Source organism: Ascaphus truei, chromosome 3 (genome assembly GCF_040206685.1).
Source record: "Ascaphus truei isolate aAscTru1 chromosome 3, aAscTru1.hap1, whole genome shotgun sequence".
Taxonomy (NCBI): domain Eukaryota; kingdom Metazoa; phylum Chordata; class Amphibia; order Anura; family Ascaphidae; genus Ascaphus; species Ascaphus truei.
This window is the reverse complement of record NC_134485.1, coordinates 180,022,857-180,038,896: the sequence shown is the minus strand read 5'-3', so window position 1 is coordinate 180,038,896 and position 16,040 is coordinate 180,022,857. Positions and strand designations below refer to the sequence as shown.

The window sequence follows — 16,040 nt, the reverse complement described above, 5'->3', positions numbered from 1 at the left end:
GTATGTACATCACCTTCAGAAAGGTCCCGTGTGTAGGACCAAAATGTTGGATATGATGTCTCACTAAATACAAATCTTTTTTGACTACCTCGTGGAGTGCTGCCTCTGATATTCGCTCATACGGTATCGTATTGCCTATATATATATATATATATATATATATATTATAAAAGAATACAGTGCTTTAGATTACAGAAAAAGATCATTACAAGAACATACAATTACAGTAAATGCAGTACAGTTTCTTAAAATAACAGGATAAAACATAAAACAGAAATCCCAATACATTACGTTACCATATGTCAGGGTTTTCTCCAGAGAGGTCACTGGTGTAGAAAAATGGAAATCCAAGTGTTTCATCCCAAAACATCCATCATACCTCTGTTGAATTCTGATTTTCATAATACCCTGCTAAGACTTATGTACTATGTTTTCCCCATTGAAACCACATAAACCCACCCCTGTCATAAATCAGCTGCTAAATTGATGGTTTTACGATAGAGAAAAAAAACCTGCTCTAAAGCGGCATTTAGAATCTTGCCTCAAGATTTAAATGCTCATAGCTTAATTTCCCCCAATACTTAGACAGACGTGAGCCATATCAATAGATTCAGGCGATTATGATGGCTGTAATAAGCTTAATTTTGAATGACAAATGGATGTCTGTCTTTGGCACCTCTTTCTCATGTCATATGTGGTCTCATTGCATGCGTCTCTTTATAATATTCAGATATCTGTAATCGTTGCACTGTAGCGTAGAGGTTATCACCGAATATCCTAATTTCCAATAAAGTCCTCCAACTAAGGCGTGACCTGTGGGTCACCTCTCTCTGGGATTCACCAGTAATCATTCAAGAACGTTTATTTTTCTTTAATGCTGAGAGCATAGTATCTGGCTATCATGTATTGCCTTCTAAATGACACGTGTCACTTTTAGTGATGGCCCCCCCAAATTAAGTCCTGTTGACCTGCCATGACCCCAATATATTGTATTTTTAAAACTGTACAGATGCAGTCACCAGTATCTGACCACTTGCCTTGGAAAATCTGGGGCAATCTCCCAGAAAACTGCAACATTTCGGTGAGATTTCTGCAGCCAGATGAATGGCCCATTGAATTAACATCGTGGGGGTCCCTGAAGGTCCCATTCAAACTGAGACCCCCGCTGTGTTAATCCGATGGGCCATTAGTCTGGCTGCAGAATCTCACAGAAATGTTGCAGCATTTACTGTGAGATTGCCACAGTATTTTCCCAGACAAATAGTCAAATACTGGTGGCTGCATCTGTAACTACATTAAACCCTGAAGCACAAGATTGACTAAAAGACTTAATATAAAATACTGTAAGCTGCAGAAATTTAGACGTGCATAGACATTCTCATCATCATTTTAAAATATGTAATATTCATGGGATAATAAATATCTAATCCCCTGAATGTACAGAGACGTTGAAGTGTATACCATATCATCCTCTTCACCCCTAGTCGATCCACTGCTGGATGAAGGCCTCCCCAATGATCTTCCAGGTAATGTGGTTGCAAGACACTCTTCTCCAAGTTGCTCCAACAAATATATACTGTTAATTTTCCCATCTCACTTTTGGTCATCGTCTTAGTCTTTTACTTTAACTTGGAATCCAGGTGAGTAATATTATTGTCCAACAATGGTAATTTGTTCTTGAAATAAGTCCTGCCACTGCCATTACAAAACGTTTACCCTTGTAATAGTGTCACAGACTTTTGTTTGGTTTTGAACCCATTCTATCATTCTCATGTCTCTTCAGGTAATACCCAGAATACATCACTCCATACTTCTTTGAGTTGTATGAAACTTCTGAATGATCTTTGCATTTAGGGTCCAAGTTTCACGTATGTACGTGAGTACATGCAGAACACATTGGTCAACTTTTCTCTGCAGGCACATAGGAAAATCTTTCAAGGGAACTTTCCAGTTTGTTCCAAATTCATTTAATCCCATCTTCATTCTCATGTTGAGTTCATTCAAAAGGTTCCCATTCATTGTTACTTGCCAGTCATGTAGACATAGGCCCTTATTCTGTAAAATGTGATAGTGCTGATGAAAAGCCCCATTAAAGTCAATGGGACTTTTCATGTGATAGCACGTTATCTGCGCTTATCACACCTTCCAACGTCTTCTACTTCTATTCCATTTATTTTGCTTTTTTCAGAGTTTACACATTTGTTGCATATCCCTTGGTCTTGTTGAGATTCATGTGGAGTCCCACTTTCTTACTTGCTTCGGTAAGTTCTCTGATTTATTGCTTGAGGTCTTCGGAGCTTTTGGCAAAAATAAAAATCTCATTTGCAAATCATAGGTGGCATGAGAATTAACCGTTGATTGTGAATACTTTTTCTTCCAAATCCAATCTCCTGTCTTGAATAATTTTTCAAGTGTTGCTGTAAAAGGCGTTGGTGACAGTGGGGCCGATTCACTAAGCTACGTTAATTAGCGCTGAAATGGGTTACATCACTCGGGCGAAAAAGGGTGAAGCCATAAGCGCTATTCACTAAAGCTGTTTGGCGCGTTTTTGGCCTGCCTTGCCCAAAAGGGCCATATCACGCGATCACCTTCTTCCCCCCGATATCGTGCTTAAAGTTAGATAGCATGATAACTATTATAAACAAAGCAGCCTGTAAGAACTATATGGAGACGCTGCGTCTCAATGCACGGCTCTTACAGGCGATCGTGCTGTACAAATATGATATTTAATACTAGTGTACATGAGCAGGGGGTCTCCTGAGCTGAACCGCATTGGTTTCAGGTTTGGGGACCCCCTACTTCAGGAGATATAGGCCCCGTTATGGGGTGCCGGTATCCCCTGCAGAATGTAAATGTCACGTGACGCGGGAGCTTTACAAGTGCAGGGGATACCGGCACCCCATAACGGGGCCTGTATCTCCTGAAGTAGGGGGTCCCCGAGGCTGAAGTCAACCTGCTTCAGTTTAGGAGAGGCCCTGCTCCCGTGCAGTGTGATTACAATCCATATATTATTATTGCTAATATAAGTGAACTGAATTAAGTTCTTAAAATTGTGTCCCGTAAAGTTCGTGTATGTTCATTTTTTTCAACGGTGTGTGACAGTCTATGGAAGGACTCAACCACTTCACTATAATTGTGTTTTTACTTCTTTTAGATATGTTTTAGTTCACAGCATAGCTATGGTACTGTAGGGGTTAAGTGCTGAACTGTTGATCTGGTGAAATGATGAACTGATTAAATGAGGGAAGCACACGTGAGAATTTATAATTACACTTTGGCGGGAACATTTCTAATACACCCTATAAAAGCCGCCCGACAACATGTGGTCTGCAGCCCCTGAGGCTGCTGGGACTTGCAGTTCCCAGCGGATCTATGGGTGTAATGGTCGCCGCTGGCATTATATTGCGCATGCACCTGGTGTACAAAGATGGCTGCCGTAAGTCTAGATACTATCTGCGCATGCGCGAGACTTCTCTGCACATGCACGCGCACACACAAAATGGCGGCGCCCTCTGCGGAGCACCGGCGACCCGCTCGCCAGTTCACAATCTCCCTGCAGCAACCACACAACCATCCCCCTCATGCAGCCTGGAGGTAACAGGGGGACCTGGCAACATACTATATGTATCAGGATAACTATAACATTGCTCAATTGCTCTGGAATATTCCTGTTCTTCCACCAGCATCTAAAGAGTTTATGCAAGGATTTTCTCTTCTTCTTTCCTAGATTCTTTCAATATTTCAGTAATTCCATTTCCCCCATGATCCTTCCCATTCTTCATGGATTTTATTGCTTTTGTATTGTATTGTATGTCTTTATTTATATAGCGCCATTAATGTACATAGCGCTTCACAGTTGTAATACATGTGGTAATCAAATAATTAACAGAAAATATAAATAACAGGTCATGGGAATAAGTGCTTCAGACATAAAAGTAACATTAAGGAAGAGGAGTCCCTGCCCCGAGGAGCTTACAGTCTAATTGTTAGGTAGGGAGAACATACAGAGACAGTAGGAGGGAGTTCTGGTAAGTGCGTCTGCAGGGGGCCAAGCTTTATGTATCGTGTTCAGAATATCCACAGTGCTATTCATATGCTTCTTTAAGCAAGTGTGTCTTAAGGTGGGTCTTAAAGGTGGATAGAGAGGGTGCTCGTCAGGTACTGAGGGGAAGGGCATTCCAGAGGTTTGGGGCAGTCAGTGAAAAAGGTTTAAGGCAGGAGAGGGCTTTAGATACAAAGGGGGTAGAAAGAAGACTTCCTTGAGAAGAACGCAAGAGTCTGGATGGTGCATAACGAGAAATTAGGGCTGAGATGTAAGGAGGGGCAGAAGAGTGTAAAGCTTTAAAAGTGAGAAGAATGGAGTGTGGGATGCGGGATTTGATCAGAAGCCAGGAGAGGAATTTCATGAGGGGAGATGCTGAGACAGATCTAGGAAAGAGTAGAGTGATTCTGGCAGTAGTGTTTAGGATAGATTGTAGGGGAGACAGGTGAGAGGCAGGAAGGCCGGACAGCAGGAAGTTACAGTAATCAAGACGGGAGAGAATGAGGGCCTGAGTCAGAGTTTTAGCAGTCGAGCAACAGAGGAAAGGGCGTATCTTTGTGATATTGCGGAGGAAAAAGCGACAGGTTTTAGAAATGTTTTGAATGTGAGGGGCGAATGTGAGGAGGAGTCGAGTGTGACCCCTAGGCAGCGTGCTTGGGCTACTGGGTGAATGATCGTAGTTCCAACAGTAATGTGGAAGGAGGTAGTAGGGCCAGGTTTGGGAGGAAGTATGAGGAGCTCTGTTTTAGCCATGTTGAGTTTAAGGCGACGGAGGGCCATCCAGGATGATATAGCAGAGAGTTTTGCAACTTCTTCTGGAAGTACGCATGGTACATCATTCATGGTTTATTTTCACACATTGTCTGTTAGTTAAAACAGGGTATAATCTGTGTTCTCATACAATTTCATGTTCTGAAATACAGTACGTAAAAAGCACACAAATCAACCATGTGCAGTCAAACGCACAGGGTCGCAGTCAAAAGCACAGATTGAATATCATAATACAGTAAGATAGGTTTTGCAGGCTTGTGGAGAAAAAAAAATGACAATAATTTTTTTTTTAATTTTTAATTTTTTTTTTGGTCACTCACTCACTCAGGCAAGCAAGCAGTGGTGGGCGAAGTTGCAGGCACATGCGCTGTAAATTCCTGCTGTCAAGCAGGGATGTAATTGAAACCAGACACACGTTCAAAGGAATGGTGTGGGAGAGATGTACTGCATTGCACAGAAGATAAGAAGTTGAAATACCCTGCAGTTTAGTTAATTATTCTGAGCGAGGGGAGAGCGCTGTATATGCCGAAATGTGACACTGTTACAGTACTGTACACACCTATGCGTTTCAACAATTTTCAAATGTGACATACCATACAGCAGCACAGCACTGCAAATGCATGTATACTTTAAATATGCAAATTTACAATGACTGCGCGTGCACACACAGACTGTGTACTGACGTATGTTGAACCGCAAAGGTATTAGACTTCCAAGACAACAGCTCCCCTGAGTTTTTACACGGCATTGCAGTATTGCAGACAGCGAGAATAAAATGCTAATATCACAAGCGCGAAAATAACGCAGTTCACTCCGGGTGAAAATGACAAAAAAACGCACCTAACCGGGATAATCTGAGAGCCGCTGATCTAGCCGTCTTAGACTCAGATCGGCCGCCACTGTATTTATAGCACAGAATACAGATATGAGCAATATAGAAAAGGCTTAACCATGTGCTAAAACTATTGGTTGTAACATATTAAAAATGCACTTCCTTTGCTATGTTTACAAAATTACTCACATCACAAATGTATGGCGTAAATGAGCTGAAGTCTCTGTGGCAATCTCAGTACCACTCCTAAACCATAGTGTATGTTGGCTCTGACTCCTGGAGTTATTATTAGCTGACTTTTGTGTTATTGCAGTGACCTATTGTATTTATTTTTTTTATAAGTGACTATGTCTTCCTTTGTTTATGGCAAATAATGTCCCTCCTTTTAGATACTATAACTATATTGCTCTTAATTACTTTTTTTAGGCCCAATGCCAGCTTTGTATGACCTTGAACATGTGACTTTAGCTTCCTACTCTTGTGGTGTTAAAAAATGAATTGAATGCATTGAAAACTCTTTGTCTAGAACAGGGGTGCGCAAACTGGGGGGGGGGGGCGCGGGATTTTTTTGGGGGGCGCAGAGGGTTGCAGAGACCCCACGCTCTTCCCCTAGCCTTTTAAATTAAATGCCGGGGGACCGCGTGAGGCCTCTGCAACTTAAATTTACTGGGATTCAGCTGGCTTCTGGACGCATCGCCATGGCAATGCGGCATCAAATGACGCAGCGGGGTCACGTGACGTAATGTCACATGACCCGTGGCGTCATTTGACGCCGGTTCACACGAAAGGGGGAAGGGGGCAAGTGCCGGGGCTGGGAAGCAGGGGGGCGCAGCGCAGAAACTTTGCGCACCCCTGGTCTAGAACAAGTGCTGTATTTTTCAGTGTGTGCAATTTGAATTAAAGTACATTGGTACCACTAGATATCATAAACTAATAATTATTTGAGTTTGTTATATGTAAATTTGGAATGTATACTGTTATCAAGTATTAGTCAGAAATGTTTTTCTTGCGTAAAGTTCCTAAATATAGTCAGTATAATAATTCAATATATCTGAGCAGGGAGTTTAAACTATGGGGATCTGCAAATCATTTACTAATGAATCAGACAGTGTGTAATTTCTCCATTGTCAAAAATCAACTAAAAAAAATGCCCATATTAAAGACCATCATTTTTTACATCTCGACATAACCCAAGCTTTAACATAACAATGTAAAAAAAACTAAAAATCATAAGGTCAAAACCCACTGATTTAATTTACAATTTTATTTCACATTGTGTATGTTTTATGTATTTAATTTGAGTAAACTTGAATGCAGATTGCTGGGAAACATCAATAAAGTATATTTATGCCAGGGTGCCAAAGGTAGAACACAATGATCATAAAACGATTCATTAGATTGGTGGGGAAAAACATAGTACCCTTTCCCATAAATAAATAAATAAATGTATGTACAGTATTTGAAGCACATGGAAATACATGGAGGAGCAGTATAGGAAGCACATGGAGGTACAGTATATGACGCACATGGGAGGTGCTGTAAGGAATCACATGGAGTTACAGTATAGGAACCACATGGAGGTACAGCATATAAAGCATATGGATGTACTGCACTGTATTATTTTATTTATTTATTTATAAAATGTTTTACCAGGAAGTAATACATTGAGTTACCTCTCGTTTTCAAGTATGTCCTGGACATAGTTAATATGACAAATAATACATGGTTACAAATACAGTTACATAAATGAACAGGGTATACATTATATACTGTACAATAGATTGCATGCACAGTTAGAGAAGATGTATATTATAAGCTTATGTAACAGTTACAGACCAGATTAAAATGTGAGACAGCCTTAGTTTTGAAAGAACTTAGACTGGTGGCGAATGTGAGAGTCTCCAGTATGTTTTTCCAGTTTTGGGGTGCACGGTAAGAGAAGGAGGTGCGGCCGGATACTTTGTTGAGCCTTGGGACCATGAACAGTCTTTTGGAGTCTGATCTCAGATGATAAGTGCTGCATGTGGTAGGGGTGAGGAGCTTGTTCACATAGATAGCTTGACCAGAAAGTATTTGAAGGCAAGACAGAAAAGGTGAACTTTGCGCCTAGACTCGAGTGATGACCAATCTAGTTCTTTGAGCATTTCGCAGTGATGTGTGTTGTAGTTGCATTGGAGAACGAAATGACAAATTGAATTGTAGAGGGTGTCAAGTTTGCTAAGGTGGGTTTGGGGCATATAAAGCACATGGAAATACAGTATAGGAAGTACATGCAGGAGCGGTACAGGAAGCACATGGAGGTACAGTATATGAAGAACATGGAGGTACAGTATAGGAAGTACATGTTGGTACAGTATACTAAGCACATGGAGGTACAGTATAGGAAGCATATGGACGTACACTATAGGAAGAACATAATGTACAATATTGGAAGCACTTGAAGGTACCATATGGGAAGCACAATGAGATACTGTATAGAATCAGAAGCCCATGGAGGTATAATTATTAAGTACATGGAGATACAGTATATGAAGCATATGGAGATACAGTATATGAAGATCATGAAGGCACAGTATATGAAACACATTGAGGTACAGTATAGGAAGCATATGGAGATACAGTATATCAAGCAAATGGAGATACATTATATGCCACCACAGAACTGGCAGAAAAACTTTCTTGTGAAAGTTGGTGTCAAGATGCTTTCTAAGTAAGATATTCATAATTGATGCTTTGATGAATTTCAAGAATCCTCCAACTTTCACATATTTCTACTTCTTATCTCCTCTCAATCACATACGCTGATAACGGTAAAGCAAAATAAGTTCACAATAACGAGATACTAATATAGTTCCCAGGCATAATGAATTCCAGACTCAAACACCTCATATGATGCATGTCTATGCCGTCTAGAGAACATAAACAATAACATATATTTAAAAAGTTGACAAAAAACAGAATAACTATTTGAATTACTCTTCACTTTGCTGGAGATTGGTACAGCTCACCAGATACTTGATATCACATGTGCTGAAAGGATAATTTGAATTCTTTATGGTATCACAGGTCTAATTTGAGTTAATTTAGGCTGTAGTTGAAAACAAAAGTACATACTAATGTATCTTTCAGGTAGCGCACATACAGTAAAAGTAAGCTATTCAAAATTAAATTACCATGCAAACCGCAACTTGCCTCTTGCAATGTTACATATATTTCCATAAACTCTTCTTGATACCGTAACCGGTTGAGATAACTTTTTTAATAGAGCAGGCTTTATTATTTAAGTTACAATTCCCATTTCCCAAGGCCTTAGTGTATCTTCAAACTGCAATATTGTTGCTTTCATTTTTATCTAGAATATGGGCAAACTACTAATGTACCATATGCAAACCATCCAAAAAATATTAATGATCTCTATGCTGAAAATTGTGCTTTAACAGTTCAGGCAAGGAGCAGTGCAGATTCATAGTAGTATAATGCTCATGGTCATACCAAACTAACCTTACCCACTTGCAGTGCAAATATGACGATGTTACTCTGTATTTCTCAGATGGGAAATAAACCTTACAAACCGATCTCCCGTATACAGTATATTTTCTCAATTGGATGGACCAAAAGCAGGGAGCCCTGACAAAGTATCATCTCATAATTCAATACATTTGAACTTTATTACTACATTTTTTGTTGCTTCCGCTAAAATTTCTAACGTCATCTGTAAAAATGTGTGCGTTGTTCATCTAGGATCTTGTCATCCTGTTAAAAAATCCACCCAGGTTAGAACAGACGTAGAAGATTTAATTGCTCCTGCTGATACCATATCACACTATAACGCAGAATATCCCACTTTAATGCAATAAACTTTACTACATCTGTATATACTAAGGATGGACACGGTCCAAATGGAATTTTTGTCAAACCAAAACACGAAAATATTTTACAACCAAAACAAAAATCAAAACATAATTTTTTTTTAGCTCTTGACATTTTGACAATAAATATCATGTGATATTTGTAGCAACCGGACATCCACTGACAATGCGCATTGAAACCTGTTGAGAAGTTTCTTGATCGATTTTAAGGATGCATGAATACATTTCTCTTTTATGCTATTCAGCACAGTTGTCACAGCCTAGTGGAAAAATTCTGAAATCCTTTGTGATGTACTCATGAGGAAACAATTTTTTTACTGTCTGAGAAATACAGAGTGCCGCCCTATCTTTGTCCTACATGTGGGTAAGGTATGTTTCAATATAATCAATAACAATTAAACTGGTATCATGTTAGTAAAAATAGTAATTTTAAATTAGCCAATTTTACTGCATGTAATGTTACAATATAATCATTGTGTCAGTACGAGTTTAAATTATTGTGATAACGAAATATCTATCCATTTGTTCATCTGTTGTACAGATGTAGCCAGACTGTCGCCAGAGCCGGACGAAGAAAAGCAAAATGCTGTTGCTCCATAAAAGCTATGGCTCTCTGTGTGTGGGGGGAGGGTGGTGGTAACTTTTTTGTTTTTGATGGATCCCCCATGGAGAGATTTCCTGCTGCCGGGTGATGTTACACTGGCTACTTCTGTAGGCCTGTAAAAAAGATTGAAAATAATTTGGAACTTAAAAAAATACACTGCTCCCTCATTATTCCTGTGGATTGTGCAGAGGAGTTTTCCATTTACGTTCAAGACCCTTCCTGTTTGTATGTTGATCTAGAATGGGAGCTTAACCTAGGGGTATCACTGATTGCCACTAAAAGTGAAATAAAATGTATAGATTGAAAGTATGTAGACGATACACAGGTTATGAGCTTTAAGCCTCAAAGAAAACCTTACATTCTTGAAATATCCTCTGTGCATCACAGAGAGAGGTGATAAACATATGTACATTTTACATGTTATTTATCAGTATGGTATTGTCCCTACCTTTAGTGCACTAAGCACAGCTGTGAAAATATTCAGCTGCACAGCCTGCTGGCGAACTCCTTTAGCTTGCTTGACACATTCAGCAAATTGATCACACATTTGCAGCCTGTAATAAACACAAAAACCCAACAGCAACTTGTTGCAATGGGTCTTACACAGCAAAATTCGACACTAAACAGACCATTCTTTTCATATACATCATTTATTATTACTACCCGTAGGCACAATGAGAAAGCAGGAATTGCAGCAGCATCTGAACAAAATGGCCAAGTAATGAAAAAGGAGACCACATTATACAGATGTAGCAAGAGTAATTGTTTCCCGGCACCGGGGCAAGCTGAAGTTGTGCGTACCACCTCGTCATCAGTCGATTACATCAGGGGGAGTGACGGCGCCTGTGCATTGGAGTGGAAACCTCACAGCTGTGTCTGTAGTTGCATCAACTCCAATGCACAGGCCCCGTCACGCCCCCTAACTTAATCGACTGGTGACTAGGTGGTCTGAATCGACAGAGCGTGCTGTGTGACCAGAGACTACTTACCATCCGAACAAGCGGCGTTAGCCGACATGGAGCAGATTGCTGTATTGGGATGTTGCTCACAGTGCGATTTTACTCTGCCAGATTGTAAGTGGCATTTTATTTTTGGGTAGTAAACCTTTTTTTTACAGTACTTCACCATATTGTGCTATTATTAATTTTCAGGACCGGTTTTCTTCTCTGTTCATTGAATTGGACATTCACCTCTGATTTCGACCTAGTAGAATAGTCTTCATTTTCCCTTTTTACTATTTATTTAGTATGTATATCTTTTTCCTAGTTATTTGCGCTTCTGTCATTTCTCTTTATATTTCTCTCTTGAGGATCTTGTGGGACCTTAGATAATAAGCAGCACCTACTAGGAGCACTATTACATGTTATATTATTCTCACGTGTAATTTGGAGGTGTTACAGGTGTGCACACCAATTCTTTTGAGAAATATATATATATATTTAGTAACTGGGCTTTGTTTTATAAATGCCAATGTTAAGAGTTACATAGCTGAACGCAAAGTAGGAGCAAATTTGAACGTGTCAACATTGCAGGAAAAAAAAAACTGCAAAAGGTATTGTTTAAAAACAAAACAAAAACACAGAACATTAAAATAAAACAATATTAAAATTCAACGGCAAGAGAGATTTTTTTTTGAAATACAACAAGAAATTATGTTTTTAAATTGATGCTCTAAATGTTCTTCCAGAACGGAGAATAGGCCTGATCTCCCCCCCTGCTCGCGCCCCCCCACCCTCCTCCCACTCGGCTCCGGCATCAAATGACGAAGCAGAGCCATGTGACGTCATGTTGCCATAGCAACACAACGTCACGTGACCCCACAGCGTCATTTGACGCCGGGTTGCCATTGAGTCATATTGCTGGAAGCCAAATCAAGGTAAGGGAATTTACAGAGGCCTTGTGCGGCCCCCTAGCATTTAATTTAAATGCATTCGGGGAAGCACTGGGCCTGTGTAAACACGACGTCCCCCCTAGGGGGCGCACCCCCCAGTTTGCGCACCCCTGGTTTAGAGCTTGAACTAGCATCACATTTTGCTAGGACGTCTCCTTTGCATAAACTCTGCCTTCAGTAACACTCACCTGAAAGTGACCCAGTTGCTTTAGCAACTGCTTCCCAATTTGCTGCCGCAAATTGAAATGCCACACTGACCTGTGCTTGGATGACACGTGAGGGAACACCACCCCAAAGAGAGCCACAGAAGCATTGATCACAGACACTCCTAGCGGGAGGGGGCCAGGCCAGCTTCTCCGGCTGGGATGCGCAGATATATTGAGGAAGGGTCATGTTCTAAAGCCCCACTTCCAGATGCACTGTTGGGCTGGAGCTGCACAACATGCAAATATCAATTAATAAAAGCAGCAACAGAATAAAACATCTGTGTCACAATCCCCCATAAACCCTCTCTGCCCCCTCCCCCCCCTTGAAGGTTGCGAGTACTGTACCAACCAATGAGAAAACAATTCTCTGGTCTTAAGATGGAAGCTGTACAGCCAACTGGGAAAAATAAGACTGACCTTACAAGAAACAAGCCAAAGACAAGTCTTAGGCCTTGTCCAGGGTGGCGCTGAGCGGGCGCTCCCGCTGGCCGCGATGAAACACATTGCTGCAATGTGTGTGGCCAGCGTGAGCGAGCGTGGCGCTTACCTGCTTGGCGAGACAACCAAATTTGATATAGCTGCTCACTGATGCGTCACGTGAGCAGCTCGCCCAATGAGGGCGAAAGAATAGGAATAATTATAAAGAATTCTAAAATACGAACGCTGAAAGGGGGATGACCCAATCTGGTCTGTTCCATCACAGGGGTAAAATAACCAGAATTATACATGCCCACTGAGTCAAATGACAAACTGGGAAACTGGAAATGTAAGCAGAGATAAGGGTAGTAAACCCCATCATACACTTCCAGCGACAGTGCCTTTTCACAATAAGCTTACAAAAATAATTTAACACTCATTTCGGTACGATTGTTTTGTGAAGGCATTACCCAGCTTTAACTTGGTTCGTTCAATTTGGGACCACACTGATCATGCAACAATCAAGATCATTCGCTACCTTTTGTAAGGGGAGGGGGGTGAGAAATATTGTTTGTCACTCCACATCAATCCCATACCTGATCTTCAATGGATTTGTGGTCAGTCTCCTGCAGCCACGAGCCAAGCAGCACACTGTCATCATAGTGACACAGAGAGCGGAGGAGGGATGTGGTGGTATTGGAAGAGTTGTCGGTTAAGGTGAACTCTGCCACTAGCTCACGAAGAAGCACGTTGAAGTTTCCTATACAAAAGAATGGATATTTAGGTATACATGAATATTTAGAAGAGATAAGAAAACTGTTAATAAATTAAAACAAAATACCATTGCAGATACAAATTAGAGGCTCATTCTATGTTCCTATCACACAGGATGTGAGAACTGGGGGGGGGGGAGGGGAGAGGAGAGGGGTAGGGACCTTTATTCGTGAATACCAAGGTCAAAAACAAGAAGTTGAGAATGACAATTCCAATACGAGAATCTTGTCACATTTTATTGTTTCTTCCTGAGGCTCAAAAACATTGTTGTTCCCAGTTAAGATCCTGGAGCTAGAAGTCCACCAAGTTTTCTATATCAACTTAGCCATTCTTAAAAAAAGAGAACATTAAGAGGTTATCTTTACCTTCATACGTCTTGGGGGGCAACAAAGCCAAAATATCATACAGCCTCAGACGGACCATTGCAGCACTTGCCTTTAGATGTGTCCCATGTGCTTTAATTACAGAAAGGATGCTATAGAGTTAAATCAAGAGGGGAAATAAAAAGTTTGCATTAAACACAATAAATGATTTCAGAAGGACAGTTTATACCGAACCAGGCTCTCTTATTGCAACTACAAATAAAAAAAAATCTAAACTCTCTTGAATAGTCAACAGGTTTATTAGATGTTTGAGCACAGCTTCAACAGTTTCATTCATTGGTTCGTAACTCTGTCTTCAAGGCACAGTAGCTGGACCAAGCTTCCAGTAGCATCAGATTATATTCTAATAATATTTACACCAAATTCATTCAGATGTGACTGGCACAATCGGGTTAAAAAAAAAAACAAAACAAAAAAAAACAGTGTACTGGTCCCTTGGAGCAGCTGTTCCAGGGACCATACAGCGGTGGCAAGTGTGAGCAGGTGGTTTCTTTGGCGTCTCAGATTGCTAATCTGAAGAGGCAATTTGCAACATTGAGGGCCATTGACAATCTTTAACAGAGTTTAGTGCTCACAAAGCAAGCCCTAGCTGGGACTAGTGTTGCAGATGGTGGAGCTGTGAGTGAGGAACAGGTAGGTAGCTGGGTAACAGAAGAAGAAGCAGGGGCAATAGGGAGAGGCAGGCCAGTTCTGAGTTGACAGATCCCAATAGATTTGCCAGATTGAGTGAAGATATTAGGTGTGTCATGGCAGGAATGGCAAGGCTGGGGAGACCGATTCCTTTAGCAGCCCGGGGAATTGTTCATCCAGCACAGAGGACAGGATACTCAGAACAAAAAAGTCTTTGGTGGTAGGTGACTCCATTATTAAGAGGGTAGGTAGAAATCTGTTGTTGTGCACACATGAACAGAACCAACTAGTCTTCCGCATGGCAGAAAACTAGTTAGTAAATATATCTGTTGTATCTGTGGTTCCTTAGGGATACAGTATGGCTGTGAACTACTGGTTTAACCTAACCCATTTTTTCCAAACGCCTAAAAACACTTTGCAGGACACACAGTACGAACAAGAATACTTTTCTCTTCTAACCAATTATATGCGGATGTGGCAAAATAATATATTCTATAAAATAATAGTGGAGCACACCTGTGTGCCTCTGGTAACACATGTGTATTGTGACCATATATCAGATGTAAACAAACATTGGTGACATCACAGTATTATCAGCCACACAGGTCATTTCAAAACTACTTTTGTCATTTAGAAAAGAATAGAAGGGGGAAAAAAAATGACACTAACTTGTGATTGGTGCCAATAATTTAATTAAAATAATCTCCTAAAAGCTTTTTTCACCCAGTTTAGTAGTGTGAATAGACCTATATTTTCCGATAGCAATGTAACTTCAGTTTCAGGGACAATATATATTTGGAATGGTCTGCAGTTCAAAAATTGCTCATTAATATATTTACTTTATAATGTTACAGGCGGTGATCAATAAAAACAGAATGGTATATTCTATATTCAAGCAGTGTGAGAGGGTAGCATTTATAATAAAATGCAATCTAGTCCAGGGGGGCGCAAACTTTTTTCCCTGCGCCCCCGACGGCTGTCCCCTCACTCCCGCGTCCCCCCCAACCCCAACTTACCCGCGCTCCGGCGTAATGACGTCACGTTGCCATAGCAACGTGACGTCACATGACCCCGCAGCGTCATTTTGACGCCGCGTTGCCATGGCGCTGCAGGGAGGAAGCCGCCGGAACCAAGGTAAGTTAGGTTTACAGAGGCCCTGCAGCTCCCCCGGCACTTAATTTAAGTGCCTTCGGGAAGCGCGCGGGGCCTCTGTAAACCCCGCGCCCCCCGTCGGCAGTGTCGCGCCCCCCCTGGGGGTCGCGCCCCACAGTTTGCGCACCGCTGATCTAGTCAGTAGTTCTGACATCAGTGAAACACTCCACTATTTGGAAAACAGAGTTTCATTAGCTTGTTACACTGAAGTATAGATGCAGCGGCCGTTATTCGAACAAATCTCGAAATGGATTTCGAGATCTCACCGTGATCCGCACAAGTTTTGCCGGGCAGACTATAATGGCCCATCGGATTAACACAGCAGGGGTCCCTGCTGTGTGAGTCCTACCAGGGTCTGCCTTTCTGTAATAGACGCACAGTAAGAGATAGGCTGAATCAGTCACACTCACAGTGCGCGCCTCTCACAGGCGATCGCGGGGGGTTTATTTAATTTTAAACATTACAGTAA

General features: G+C 41.1%; 1 long non-coding RNA gene and 1 pseudogene across 1 annotated transcript; both read right to left on the bottom strand.

Moving 5' to 3' along the window:
- Positions 1–6,894: 6,894 nt before the first annotated feature.
- Positions 6,895–10,653, bottom strand: LOC142489276 (uncharacterized). The gene is made up of 2 exons (XR_012799831.1): positions 10,567–10,653; positions 6,895–10,231 (listed from the first exon to the last, which is right to left on the bottom strand). It is a non-coding gene; the product is annotated as an uncharacterized LOC142489276 (long non-coding RNA).
- Positions 10,654–11,945: 1,292 nt separating this feature from the next.
- LOC142489275 (HEAT repeat-containing protein 5B-like) overlaps positions 11,946–16,040 on the bottom strand; it is a 45,878-nt pseudogene continuing 41,783 nt past the window's right edge.